General features: G+C 36.1%; 1 protein-coding gene across 5 annotated transcripts in view; it reads right to left on the minus strand.

Annotated features, from left to right (window-relative positions):
• RB1CC1 (RB1 inducible coiled-coil 1) overlaps nt 1-15,580 on the minus strand; it is a 100,826-nt gene that overhangs the window by 84,201 nt on the left and 1,045 nt on the right. Inside the window, exon 2 of one of the 5 annotated variants that reach the window (XM_032315525.1) lies at nt 2,256-2,281. The exons of the other annotated variants lie outside the window; for them this stretch is intronic. The gene's annotated coding sequence lies outside the window, so the exon portion shown is untranslated. The remainder of the gene's footprint in view (nt 1-2,255; nt 2,282-15,580) is intronic. 5 annotated transcript variants of the gene reach the window in all.

Genomic DNA, 15,580 nt, shown 5'->3' on the forward strand with positions numbered 1-15,580 from the left:
CATGTAGTGAATACATTCCATGACTTGCCATTTTACTGTTCCTGTATAAGTTCCAATACTTGTTTCCCCCACCAATTCTATCTCTTTTCATTTTCTTGAATGCAATATAAAAAAAATTCTAAAAGTAAGTAAGGGAGTGGGATGGCAGAACACTTCCAAATTTGACATGGTAAGGTTTTCAAATGAAAAATAAGTTGCCCTCCAAGAACTGATGTGATCCTAGGTTATGGGAGAGTAAGATTCCCTTGGGAACACAGATAACATAGTTCCTTGTATGTGGCAAGACTGGAAATTCTTTCATGCTGTAGATCATCTGTGCATGGGGATTCTCTGAAAACTTTAAACCTAGAGAAATGTACACTGAAGAACTTACCTATGGTAGCCAAGAAAACATGCCTGAGTGAAATACTCAAAGTGGCCTTTGCTCTGTAGCCCCTGGGCTGTTTAGACATTGTTCTAAGGGAACAAGAAAGCTGAAGAAACCCATTCTACTCCCAGTGCTGCCTTTCCATTACCTGTTTCATCATTTAATCCAAGTATCTAAAGATGGGATCTGACTTTCTCCCCAAAACTGGTAAGTGGGACACTGTTACAACAGAGATTAAGGGTAAACAGCTTAAAAAAAAAATTCCTATAAATTAGTAAGAAAATCACAAAAACCCACAACAGTGTATGAGAAAGTAATCCAAATAGTTAACCAATGAGGAAAATAAACCTCTTCAGTAATCAAAGAAATACAAATCTGAAAAAGACAGAATTTTCACCTATTAAATGAGTTTCAGTCTAAGAGTCCTAGACTTTCAATCTAAGAGAAAAGAGATACAATAAAGCAAAAAAAAAAAAAAAAAGGACTTTAGAGATGTGAGTTTAAACAAAAATTGTTCTCTTTGAATAAAACACATATTTCACACCCCCAGTGAAATAAAGGCAGTGACAATCCTAGAGCAGTAAGTACTCATCTTCCTTGTATAGTAAAGAATTAATCTTATCCAAAGAGAAGTCTGGACTTTATCCTTGGCTATGAGGAGGGGAACCTGAGGTCTCTAGGATGTCCTATTTGACAAGAATATATCTGTTTGGGGGCTTTAGAATAGTATAACAATATGATTTATGATGGGGGCTTTGGGATACACAGTACCAGTTCCCATCTCCAGAAGAAATGGAGACTAAAAGACATAGTAGGACCTCCAGAAGACCTAGAGACTAAAGGTTAGCTACCATGTAAAGATAATAGGACCTCAATAAAAACTCCAGACACCAAAGACTCAGGTAAGCTTCTTAGAGGAAAAATTTCTTATAGAAAAAATTTGAACTACAGTTGAAGTATATACAAAATAATTCACCACTTCTGAATAGTGTTAAAAATACTTCTAGTAGGGGCACCTGGGTGGCTCAGTGGGTGAAAGCCTCTGCCTTCAGCTCAGGTCATGATCCCAGGGTCTTGGGATCGAGCCCTGCATCAGGCTCTCTACTCAGCCTTCTTCTCTGCCTACTTGTGATCTCCGTCTGTCAAATAAATAAATAAAAGTAAAAAAAAAAAAAACTTCTAGTACTGGATTTAGTAATCTAGTAAAACAATTTGCTGCCAGAATATCTGCTGGCAATTTATTGCTAAATAAATAATCTAGTAAACTAGATAGAGTAAATAATCTGCTAAAACCATTTGCTGTTTCTTGGTTATAATCTGACCTAAAGTGAGGGAAAAACAACTGACTTTTATATAGGAAGAGCTTAATAGACCTGGTTTAAATTCTTTTTTTTTTTTTTTAAGATTTATTATTTATGTTTGAGAAGAGAGTGCCTGTGAGCAAGGTAGAGTGGGAAGGGGGAAGGGGCAAGCAAACTTCCCCCTGAGCAGGGAGCCTGACACAGGGCTCCATCCCAGGATCCTGGGATCATGAACTGGGCTGAAGGGAGCTGCTTAACCTACTGAGCCACCCAGGGGCGCCCTGGTTTAAATTCGTACTCTGCTATTTATAGGCTGAATGAGTTGAGAAAAGTAAAGAAAACATTTTCCTTGCTGGGCTATTGTGGGTGTATCTGTTCTTTAAATTTATAAGACTACAGTTGCAAAAGAAGGGGAAGTAGCAGCAGGAGCTGTGGGGGGAATATCATGGCATATAACTGAAACAAGATTAGGCCATGAGATAACTGATACAAAATGATAGTTACATGTGGCTCAATATTCCACTGCCTATTGGTGTTAACTTCCACGAAATGTAAATATAAAAATACAAGAACAAAATAAAACTTACAGAACACTTTCAGAGGTTCCTCACCCCTACAAGAGAAGAAAAATAGTATACCAAAAAAACTTGGCTCAATAACCTGGTTTTCTGTATTTTGGTTATGTTTCTGTTTTTGCTTTTTTGAGCAAAGCTAGGAGTTATTCTCAAAAGCAAGTCCATTCTATAAAACCCTGCTGTAAAGAACCTTGTCTGTGCTGAAAACTAACTCCTGATAATGCCTATATAGGGTGCCATGCACGTTAGAAATTATGTGTCCCACACTTTCTGCTATTCGTACTGGACAAAATTTTTTTAATTTCCTCCCACACCTAGTGGTCATATTTTCTCACGTAAATAGAAAGTTTTTGAAATACTTTCTCAAGGCAGCTTCTCACTGTGCTGCTAAGAGAATTTCTTTTTCCTAATTTCTCAAAGAGAACTGTGAACTTGTAAGTAAGTCTGGACCCAGCATACAGCAAATCTCAGCATATCTTACTTGCAGCACGTCCATGAACAAGAGAATATACGAATAATGAGGGCACCTGGGTGGCTCAGTCTTAACTGTCTGCCTTCGGCTCAGGTCATGATCCCAGGGTCCTGGGACTGAGCCCCACATCACATTTGGGTGGGCTCCCTGCTCAGCTGGAGGTCTGCTTCTCCCTCTCCTACTCCCAATGCTTGTGTTTCCTCTCTCACTGCATCTCTCTCTGTCAAATAAATAAAAATCTTTAAACAAAAATATACAAATAATGTATAATATTTAGGGGCTTTGTGGACAATAATTGCAAATACAATGAAAATCACAACTTCCTATAAGTAAGCACATATATACAGAAAGATACAAATCCAACTCTCATGTCACACCAACATCTAATCTAAATCTATATACAATATAAAAGATATGCAGCGCTTTCTTACTCTCAAACTATACCATCAGCCTTTAATTTTTCAGCAAAAATCACCACAGACATGAAAAATAAAATTTACTTTCAAGTTAAGAGTTTTCCTGGACTATCATTGCCAGGAGAAGAAATCTGATTTTGAGGATACCCAAAGTGCCTGCCTAGTCAAGATTCTGTTAGAGAAAGTTTATGTACAGGGCTCAAGCCATCTATTTAAGGACACAGGCAAAATTCAATCTCTGTCTTGAAGGGCTGTACAATATTATGAGGTTAACAAAATGTAACTAAAAATTCAAAAAACCAGATATGAAAGAAATAGTAAATGTCCTGAAGTTCCACTACTCTTACATGAGCACTCTGTCCTGCTCGATACAAAGGGATATCATATAGATCACCATATTTCCCATCATCTAAATCTCCTCATAAGCCTGCCTGACCTTAAATTCTTTCTTTTGTACCTTAGCTCCTAAGTCACTAGAATCTTTTCTAAAAATCTACTCTGTCTTTAGCTGTTACTTCAACTCTGGGTTACTAATTTCTAAGTGATCACATCACAGTTTCACAGCAAGATTTGTTTCGGTCAAGAAAGATTTCTATCTACATTTAATTTTTTTTTTCTATATTTCACATACTGGACACATAGGGTGATGGACATGAATTTTTGTGTAAGCAAAAGTTCTGATTCAGATTCTACCTGTAAAGTATGGTTTATAAAAATTAATAAAAATTATAAAAATCATTAAATGCTCTAAATGGGTAACAAAATAAACATGTTCATAATATTTTAAATTCTCTTAAGAGAAATACAAAACTTCTATAAAGACTAATTTTGTGTAATCTAAATCAGTTATAAAATTTTATTGAATTACATGTTCTCCAGACAATCCAGGAGTCACCTGACTTTATTATCAACTAAAAACTTGTGGAGTTAAAAAAACCTTCTCATCACTACACCTCTAGATTTCTGTTTGCTAATGTGTAAAATGGGAATGTTAGCAATACCTGTCTCCTAAAGCTTTTTGGAAAACAACTAAAATACCTATGCAAAGAGTTTAATATTTAGCACAAAGCCAACTGCGCATTATAAAACTCCAAAATGTTACTTAGGAACAGGCAGTAACTCTTGCTACATAACAGAAACTATTCAAGAACATCTATTGAGAGAATAGACTCTCACAAGCAAAAGTACTCTTAGAATACTACTTGCAGGGGCGGCTAGGTGGCTCAGTGGGTTAAAGCCTCTGCCTTCAGCTCAGGTCATGATCCCAGGGTCTTGGGATCGAGCCCACATTGAGCCCCACATCAGGCTCTCTGCTCAGCAGGAAGCCTGCTCCCCACCCACCCCCGCCTGCCTGTCTGCCTACTTGTGATCTGTCTGTCAAATAAAAAAACCTTAAAAAAAAATACTACTTGCAGTAAGTAAATAATAAAACAGTTCAAATAGTTAATTGAGAGAGATCTCATCCAACTATCTAACTACTGGTAATTTCCTTAGAGCCAAGGTATTCCAAGGCTCTTTAATTAAAAAACAGAAAAGCAAAAATGTAATAATCATGTCTAAACATCTCTAAGATATTTCTCCTACTGACCTTTTTGGGTTCACCAATGGTAATCAAATTTACCATGTCATATGTGAATAAGTACTCTTTCGTCTCTGTATTCCCCTTTACCACTTATTCCCAATTAAGCTATCTAATTCAGTGCTTACTACTGCATACCCAAGCTCTGACAATAACCTAACTGAGCTCCTTCTACCCAGTGGGTTTCATTTCAATTCAACCCTGTAAGACACCACCAACTAAAAAATCTGAGGTCTTATTTTAATGTCACTTTACTTCTCACCCCAACTAAAAGCACTTTATAAGATTTACTTGTATAAATCCCTTGGAGTAAACAATCCAATATTGCCTTTCTGCATCTCATTAATGAAGCTCCATATCATTTAAAATGACCTCCTGATGTAAGATGAATAAGCCTTGGTCTTTAGTGTCTTTACTCATGTCACAACACTGCCTCCATTTTGTGACCATGATGTCACTCACAAACATCCTGTTGTAAAGTCTTCATCAATCTACTGGCTGTTAACAACCTTCCTTAAGCACTTACGGCCCTCAACTTCAAATTTCAGCTAATTAAATATTAGTGTCTATATCCAGAACGTAAGTAAATAAATGTCTTGCTCTACATTTTTCCCCATGTGCCAAATGCCTGACATCCCCCAAACTGTATTGTAAACAGCTAGAGAAAACTTGGCCATGCCTTATACCTTTCTTCAAGACATCACAGTGTCTTCTAGACCTATTACCAAGACATTAGACAGTTAATAAATGAGGCCAACACTATGGAGAAGGACTAGAGGAAGACCACAACAGAGAAATCAGAAATACAAAGTGGCTCAAAGAGAATCCACAGGAGTACTTTATTTATAAGAATGTATAATTTAGGGGCACCTGGGTGGCTCAGTGGGTTAAAGCCTCTGCCTTTGGCTCAGGTCATGATCTCAGGATCCTGGGATCGAGCCCCACATGGGGCTCTCTGCTCAGCAAGGAGCCTGCTTCCCTCTCTCTCTGCCTGCCTCTCTGTCTACTTGTGATCTCTCTGTGTCAAATAAATAAATTGTTAAAAAAAATCTAAAAAATCTAAAAAAAAAAATGTACAATTCATATATTCAACAAAGCTGAATTCACTCCTTGCTATGTAATTGTTAAGACATTAAGCAAAAAAAGGGGCATTAGTAATAGCAACCACACACACATTTGGTCATCCTGAAAATGAAGAGAATCTGTCCTGAAAAAATAATGGAACAGAAGTAAAATAGATATAGGTTTTACTCCTAGATCAACATTCTTTACTTCTGTGACCCTGAGAGCCTAATTTCACCAAATCTCATTTCCTCACCTAAAAATTGAAAGGGCAGACAGGTTAATTCCTCCAGGTTTTTATAAAATCTCAGACGTTAAACTCGTTCTAACTTATTTAATGTGCGAGTTTCTAAAGATTAAAAAATATATATAAAGTATATGCTATCTCCTTTCAAGGAACTTAGTCACATAAAATGAATATGACACTACAATGCAATACATATTATAGAGGTATACAAAAGTTGTATCGAGAAGGAACGGGCAAAAGTTCACAAAAAGGAGGTGTTGTTTCAAAAAAATACCAAAAAAAGGTTACGTAAAATGGAGTTCCTGGTTTAACCTCCTCAAATACATTTGCTAAAATTTAAGAGGATAAGCTTAGCAAAACACAAATTTCCTTGAAAAAATAAACATTAAAAAGAGCTAACCCTTTCATCAACTTAGGAAGTTGGGATTGCTAATTAAGCACATTTTCCCTTAACTTACATAAAATCTATCAAATTTCTAAGTGGACTGCATCTAAATGATCTAGAACTAAATTTTCACATGCAATGGTAAAGTGCCACCATATAAGTCAACTACTGCTAAATTAGAAATTAACTTTATGACAAAGTTTCAGCCTTAGTACATAAGTACATACATGGTATTACTTTTCACCAAATAGTCAAGATTTTCTAAAATTTGCCACAATGCTCATTTTATACATAAAAGTCATTTTTATAAAATGAATAGTATGACACAAGCTAACCCAATTTAAAATTAAAAGCAACAGGTTAATAACTCAATAATGACACATTCTCTTAAAATTATTATGTGGTCCTTTGCCTAAAAATGTCTCTAGTTTCTGTCCATTAAGCCAGTAATAAGTGGCCATTATAAATACTTATAAATATACATACATGTATATTTGGGGAGTGAAACAGACATTACAGGAGAGAACATTTATTGAAACATGTCAGACATAGTCTAACCAGTTACTAAAACTGGGATTCTGGCCCATTTGATAGATAACTTGTGAAACAAAACCAATACAAATAGATCTTCATATACACACGTGCAGATAAAAAATAATAGTAGAATTTCAAATTAGGGGAAAGGATAAATGGTTCAAGCAACAGTACTATGACAAATGGCTATCTATAGCATACAGAAAAATAAACTTTATCAGAAATGCCATCAGTTTTTACCCTTTAGGTTACTTCTATAATGAATGAAATGAACAGTGTTGATTCTTGTTACCTCACAACAAGCACACTGGCAGTCTTAACAAGAACAGAAATCCAGGGAAGCCTGGGTGGCTCAGTCTGTTAAGCATCTGCCTTTGGCTCAGGTCACGATCCTGGGGTCCTGGGATTGAGTCTTGCATCAGGCTCCTTGCTCAACAGGGAGCCTGCTTCTCCCTCTGTCTCTGCCTGCTACTCCTCACCGCCCCCCCGCCCCCGCCTCGCTTATGCTCTCCCTTTCTCTGACAAATAAATAAAGGAAATCTTTAAAAAAAAAATAGAAATCTGTACAACTTATAAAGAGATTTAATCTGGTAGTATGTATCAAAATTTAAACTGTGCAAATTAAAATGTACAAACCAACAATTATATCTTTGAAAATATACTGGAAGCAAATAAACAGACAAGTATACAAAGGCATATATCCAATGAATTATTTTTAACAATGAAAAATCAGAAAACTGCCAATCATTATTGGTCAAGTAAATGATGGTACAGCTATATGACATTATTTAGATATTTAAAAATATTAGCTCAATACATTTTAGTGATTATTATTAGTGATTAGTGATATATTTATTATTCAGTAAGAAAAACAAGTTACAGTATATGTGATTCTGTTTGTGGATTTTATTGTTATTTTATTAACTAATGGTGAGGAAGTACATGTATATACAAGCATTAAAAAACTCTGAATCATTAAAAAAGTCTGGACTACATTTTCCAGCTATGTCTCCTGAAGCAAAGGAAACAAAAGCAAAAGTAAACTATTGGGACTCCATCAAAATAAAAACTTCTGTACCGTGAAGGAGACAATCAACAAAACTAAAAGGCAACTAGAGAATGGAAGGTATCTGCAAATGACATATATGATAAAGGGTTAATATCCAAAATATATAAAGAATTTACAAAACTCAACTCCCAAAAAAACAAATAAATAAAGATAAAAAACAGGCAGAAGACATGAACAGACATTTCTCCAAGTAAGACATACAGATGGCCAACTGACACATGAAAAGATGTTCATATCACTTACCATCAGAGAAATGCAAACCAAAAGTACAATGAGATAATATCAAAAATCAAAAACACAAGTAACAACAGTTGAACAGGATGTAGAAACAAAAGAACACTCCTGCACTTGTCTGGGGGAATGTAAACTGAAGCAGCCACTATGGAAAACAGCATGGAGGTTCCTCAAAAAGTTAAAAACAGAACTATGATTCAGCAATTGCACTACTGGGTATTTACCCCCAAAATATAAAAACACTAATTCAAAGGGATGCATGCACCCCATGTTTACAACAGCATTATTTACAATAACCAAATTATGGAAGGAGCCCACATGTCTATCAATTGATGAAAGGATAAAGATGTGGTATACATAGACAGACAGACACAGACACACACACACACCCCACCCAAGATTATTATTCAGCTATGAAAAAGAATGAAATCTTGCCATCTGCAATGACATAGATGGAGCTAGAGAGTGTCACAGAAGGACACAAATACCATATGATTTCACTCACACGTGGAATTTAAGGAAAAAAAAGAAGAAAATAAGAAAAAAGAAGATGGGGGGGGAAGAGAAGAAAAACAAAACATGGATTAACTAAAGAACCGATGGTCATCAGAGGGAAGGGAGTTAGGGAGATGGGTTAAATAGGTGATGGGGATTAGGGAGTACACGTATCACGATGAGCACTGGATACCTGGAGTCACTGAATCACTATACTGTACATCTGAAACTAATAACACTAGGTTAACTAACAGGAATTATGAACAATTTAACATCAATCTTTTTATAATGGCTATTTCTGGATGCAGGACTTTCATTTTCTCTGATCTCCTTAAAAATAAGATTTATAATCAGAGGTAAAGATACTTATTTCAATTTTGAAAAAGAAAAAAGACAACACTTAATGCATCACAAAGAAATAAAGAATCTGAAATATGGTGCCCTAGAAGAGTTGGTCCACTAAAAGAACAAGACAATGACCACCATCTGCTGCTCCCATTCTAGCCTCGAATCTGCCATCCCAGTTTAGATAATGCCTTCCAACTCTACATCTTTCCTACATGGCCATTCATATTTAGTTCTCGAATTGTTATCTTTACAACATGTAAGAAGGAAAAAAACCAGGAATGTGAAAAGAACATGAGATTGGGAATCAGAGAGCTATATTTAACTCCTATCCTCACTATTGACTATGTGACCCTGATTAACCTCATCAACCTTAAATTACTTCTTTTAAAATATTTTTTATTAAAAAAAATTTTTTTTACTTTTTTTAATTATTATTTTTAAAGATTTTATTTATTTATTTGATAGAAGACACAGCAAGAGAGGGAACACAAGCAGGGGGAATGGGAAAGGGAGAAGCAGGCTCCCCACTGAGCAGAAAGCCAAGTGGGGAGCTCAATCCCAGGACCCTGGAATCAGGACCGGAGCCAAAGGCAGCCGCTTAACGACTGAGCCACCCAGACGCCCCAAGATTTTTTTTTTTTAAGTAAGCTTTACACCCAACATGGGGCTCAAACTCACACCAATTTCAGGAGTCATACGCTCCACAGACTGAGCCAGCCAGGCACTGCTAAACTTAAATTATTTGGACTACAGAAAGACACTCCCTATCTCATGGTTGTTGTGAAAATGTAAAGAATCTAAGTATAAACTATAGAGTTATGCAAACTGAAGTGCAATACAAACATCAGTTACTGTTGTTTAATTCAGATTTCGACCCCCAGGCACAGGACTAGCACTCACCTGATGCTAAGTATCTCCCATTAGCAATCACGTTGTTACCACAAACTCGACATATCCACATTTCAATTCAGTGCTTTTCCTTTAAAACTGGTCCCCAACTTCTTTTGTCAAAAAAGCTATCATTTCCCCATTTTTCAGAACTTCAGTTTTTCCTAAAGCCTATCCATTTTTCCTCTAGAGTTCAATCCTTCATTTTCCAATGACATAACTCTTATTTTAGAGCCTGGAAACTCTTCTCTCTGCCTTTATTTCTCCATCTTGCTCCAAGTCTTCCTGAGCATTCCTACCAGTTAAAACTGTCATACCACTGTCATCAGGCTGCATCCCTCCTCAAAAATCTTCCCCAGAGCTTCACAGTTGCCTACAGCAGAACACAAATCAATGGCCTACCATGCTCTGTAGCTTTTTTTTTTTTTTTGCAGCTCTCTTCTGTGACATCAGTATAGTACTTTACAGTTGCACTTAATTTCATTATCTGTCTGCTCCTTTAAGAACGTGAATTTGCCAACTCTGGCTTAAAGCTACATTAACATTTAAAGGGCAGACTCTGAAGCAAGATTTACCTTATGGGAATCCCATCTCTCCCAATGACGCTCAGACGACCTGTAAACATCAGTTTATAATCTACAGACTGATAGGATACCTTTTACAGAGTGTATTTCAGACTCCTTTACTATGCAAGGACTAAAATAAAAGCTCTAAAGATGGTGGCGATTATAACTTTAAACTCCAACATTCATGGACTTCATAATTACACTCTAGTTTACCTTTCTAGAAATATCTCCAACTACTTCTTTACAGGAAACTTATATTCTCTCACTTTATATAGCTCTGCCAGATACAAGTCCCCCAATTTCTATTATCGTGAATTTTACTCAGCCAACTATGGTCCAAAAACATGGTTCTGTTAGCACTTCTAGTGCTAACCTAACCACAGGTGGCCCACTCTTTTCCCTCTGAATTTACAGAACTCTTACTAGCTATATCAAGTAGTAGGAATTATCAGAGGGAAAAAAAATCTCACATCGTAGAAGGACATTTGTTCCAACAGGATCCTCTTGGGATACGGTCAGCTATAAATGAGGGGGAGATGGGATATCAAACCATCTCCTACACTCGTGAAAAACACTGTCTACCCAATTTATCAACTGGAGATTAATTTACAGTTTCCTCTTTGAGAGACAGCCACCATAATGACTAAGTCAACTGTTCCAGTTTACTGTCAACTATTCAAAATTTAGAACTAGCTTCCTTAGGGCGCCTAGGTGGCTCAGTGGTTTAAAGCCTTTGCCTTTGGCTCAGGTCATGATCCCAGGGTCCTGGGATCCAGCCCTGCATAGGGCTCTCTGCTTGGCAGGGAGCCTGCTTCCCTTCCTCTCTGCCTACTTGTGATCTCTATCAAATAAATAATAAATAAAATTTAAAAACAAAAAAAAAGAACTAGCTTCCTTATGGAGAAAACAAAGGGAAAAACCTCAATTTCTGACTTCCCAAACTGAACACATTCAGCCATTATTCACTCTCTATTTGTTAAAAATCCAACATAAGCCAGAAACTCTGCTAGGTGCTGGAATTACAAGTCTCCATAGTAGCTTTCAGGTCCAGCAGAACAGATAAAATTGAATGAACTAGGTATGTTGGACCAAAGTTTCATAGAAAAAGAACAAGAATTAGGAATAATTCTGTTTGATTTGCAATTCTGGAAATTGCAATTTGACCTCACTGAGGGGTAACTGTGTGCTGCATCAATGAAAATGTTCACTACTAATGGAACGTCTAGGTTACCCAGGGGAGTGAAAACTGGACTTCAAATCCCCCAAATCAGATTATTTCCACTGATCTTACCCTTTTTCTCTGCCAAGAGGAAAACAAAAGAAAAAAAAGAAGGGTACGTCAGTCATTTTCCTCACATTCCCCCAAAGAGAACTTTTTCCACAGAAGTTCAGAGCCTCCAAAATGAAGCTCCAAGTAGACAAGCAACTTCATATAAGATAGCACCCAAAGAAAGCAAACAACAGGAATACTTTTAATAGTTTGGCTTTAGGTTTTTTTCCTGCATATACAGAAAAAAAACATATGTGTATGTACGGACAGTTTGGTTTTTACAGAAATGAGAAAACATTATGCATACTGCTATACACCTTGCTTGAGCTGAATAACATAATGTGGAAATCTTTCCATCAATACATGTAAATGTATTACACATCTTGCTGTCCTGCCATTCATAAAAATTATGTAAAATGCATGACTTAGATAACTTGAATTTGGAGTATTAGTAAACAACCTAAAAAACAAAAGCCCCAATATAGAATATCAATAGATTTGTTATTCTGAATTAGTCTCTTTCATAAAAACTTAATTCCCTTTGTAAGTATTATTGTATTTAAACATGTTTTTTCATACATGCTATGTCATTTAATAACTTCTGCTTACCAGAAATTAAAAAAAAAAAAAAAAGCCATTCAGATGAATTTAAGTCAAGTTTGCTATAAAACAGCTCTCCTGCCTCCAAATTATACCAGTTATGGAAGCCACATCCATTTTTTTCTGTATTATTGTCACCAGCTGAAATATAACATCCAGGACTGTTCATGGTGTAATTTTTAAGGAATGGCAAGATCAAGTTGTGACACTCCCTTTAAATGTGAACTCAGGTTTTCTAAACTAATATTCACCTAATTATGTCTATAGCAAAAGTGTTATAGTTCTATGTTTCATTTTATAATGACTTGGTTTAAAAATGAAATCAAAATTATATATAGCAAATATTGAACTAGCTTAATTCTATTAAACCATATGTAAACATACAGCAATATCAAATTCGTAGAATAATGGCTAAAACAACCATGGATATATTAACAGTATGGTACTGATCTGACTAATATTTCAATAGATTTTCTGGACAGTTGCTGATCAATTGTTATGTGTAGAATGAGGGAAAAATAACGTGTATAGGCCCAAACCAGTAACAAGAAATGGAAATGAGTCACAATTATTTTCCTACCTTAACATAATTACAAGTATGAGAATTCAAAAGAGCAAAAACATGGGGAGTATGAAGAGTATGGGGTATCATTCCATAATCCTCAGGGTACTCACTGAACAGCTGTGAAAGAAACAAACCAATGAAAGAACGGGTGCATGAAAGCACTCACATATTAGGAAAAAGTAATTAAAAAGGACCTCAACTTCACTGAGGGATGCAAAGAAATGTCACCCTCTCAGGGACCACACAACAGAGGTCTGCTTATAGGCAATTAGGTTTATTAGGCTCACAATAATAAACAAATCAGAAATGTGATAATTAAAATTTACATACTTTTATCTACAACAGTAAGTATACCTCTTCGACCTAGTACACTACAATCTGCTTCTCTAGCAGTATATCTACCCCAGTGTCTGAAAGTAGCTAGCATTTGCAATCTATCTTTTTAAAAATTTCCCATAGTTCAAAATTTCCTACATTCTTATATACAAAGCTTTACACACAAAGTTCTTATTCATTATTGCAGGAGCTAAAATTATGTATTGCAGGGGTTAACATTTCTTGAAAATATAAATGAATGTTAGGTACAAGCTGCCTCTGGCCTTGCTGGGTTTCCTGGAACAAACTTCTATGCCTTTGCACACCCAGGGTTACAGTACATGACTGTTTCCTTACTATTACCCCAAAACGCTGAGTATCTATAGAGCCCTATCACCATTCTCAGAGCCCCCTCATTTCTATTAGTACACCCTGAGTAACCTTTTCACTTTTTCATGTATATGCCAATTATTTCAGAACCTTCCTATTTACTATTCCTGCTGCCAAGAATGTTCTTGCCCAGCCACACAGCAGCCTTCTCACTTCTCCTGGTTCTTTATTCCAAAGTTACCAACCAGTGAAGACTTCCTTGGCCACGTTATCTAAACCTCCTAATCCTGATACTCATCTCCTCCCTTGTTTGTGTGTGTGTGTGTTTTGTTTTGTTTTTCTTCCTAACATGTATCTCTTATTCCTCATTTTTCTTGAATGCAGGATTTGGTTTGTTCACTGTCATATTCCCAACATTTCTTGACCAGTGCCTGGCACATAGTAGGTGCATGATAAATCCTAAGCCAAAATTTGTTGAGGTGGCTAGGACATCGGTTTTTTTTTTTTTAATAGATTTTATTTATTTATTCGACAGACAAAAGATCACAAGTAGGCAGAGAGGCAGGCAGAGAGAGGAGGAAGCAGGTTCCCTGCCAAGCAGAGAGCCTGATGTGGGACTCGATCCCAGAATCCTGGGACCATGACGTGAGCTTAAGACAGAGGCTTTATTAACCCACTGAGCCACCTGGGCGCCCCTAGGACATCTTTTTAAGGAAAAGTGAAATGACTTATCCATGTTAGATCATGCTTCTAAAAATATCCCCCTACACTCCATAAAAACCCAAATTCCCTTTCATAACTTCTTTCAAACTTGCAATAATGCTCCAAAAGTGTAATTATATTTATACAGGACCCCAATCTCCTATTATAAGGTAAAAACAATTTCTTACATATTCTTATATGTATTCTTATGATCCTTGTAGTAACTGGTTCAATGGTCTATTTTAAGTAATAACTGTATGAATGAATGTGTGTAGAAAGGGACTGCTAGATTTTCACTTGAGTTTCTTCAGCCACTATTACCTACACTACAAACGAGAAGCTTACATGGGTTAGAGAACAGCATTATCCAAAAAAGAACATTTTACTAGATATTCCTGTTTAAAAAAACATTTATAAGTTTCATACATCTGCAAAGTAAAGCATATAGCAAGTGTTAAAACGTTTGCTGAATGCATGAAAATTTAAAGACAGTTTCAAAATCAGAAGCCAAATAAAAGCTCTTCTCAAGCTTACACAATAAAAATTTAGGCTCAGAAATGTGGCTTTTCAAAAACAAAGGTCTTGTGTCCTCTGCCCTTCTGGACCTTATGAATTTGATTTGCTAAGAGTCAATCTGCCATACATTCTCAACTTGTATTTGTTAGCAAGGGCCAGAAAAATTCCGACACAAGAGTATTGCTTCACCGTCTTCCCTGTCATCCAACAACACCAGAAGAACCAGGCCAATCAATACTAAATTTGACTAACAATAAAAGATTTAAAATCGACTAAAAAAATTATTTTTAAAAAGTATACTGAGTTCCTATCTAATTTCCATCAGCAGGTATTTCTTGACATAAACACCAACATAAAGCATCTCTTTTATAAAACTATTTTGGGTTTTAAACACAACCCTAAAATTAAAAAAAAAAAAACGACAGGAATGTTACTGAGAAAATGTGTTCATTTGGGCCACATTCTGTTACAACATTAACTACAAAAAGCAAAAATACCTTCCCACCTAGCTTACAAACCAAATAACCCCCAAAATAAAATCCTTATGGTACTTCTGCTTCTCATGGTAATAGCCTATCAGAATGGGAAAGACCCTCTTTTTATCAAATACCGAAATATAATAATGTGATTCCTGATTAAACACAGATTTGTCTATTTAAATAATAAAGTCGTCTGTCACCTCCTAAGTTGCTAACTTTCCAACCCTTCGGATAAATCACACAATCAGCATCAACACACAACCCA

This window comes from Mustela erminea, chromosome 16 (genome assembly GCF_009829155.1).
Source record: "Mustela erminea isolate mMusErm1 chromosome 16, mMusErm1.Pri, whole genome shotgun sequence".
Lineage (NCBI taxonomy): Eukaryota > Metazoa > Chordata > Mammalia > Carnivora > Mustelidae > Mustela > Mustela erminea.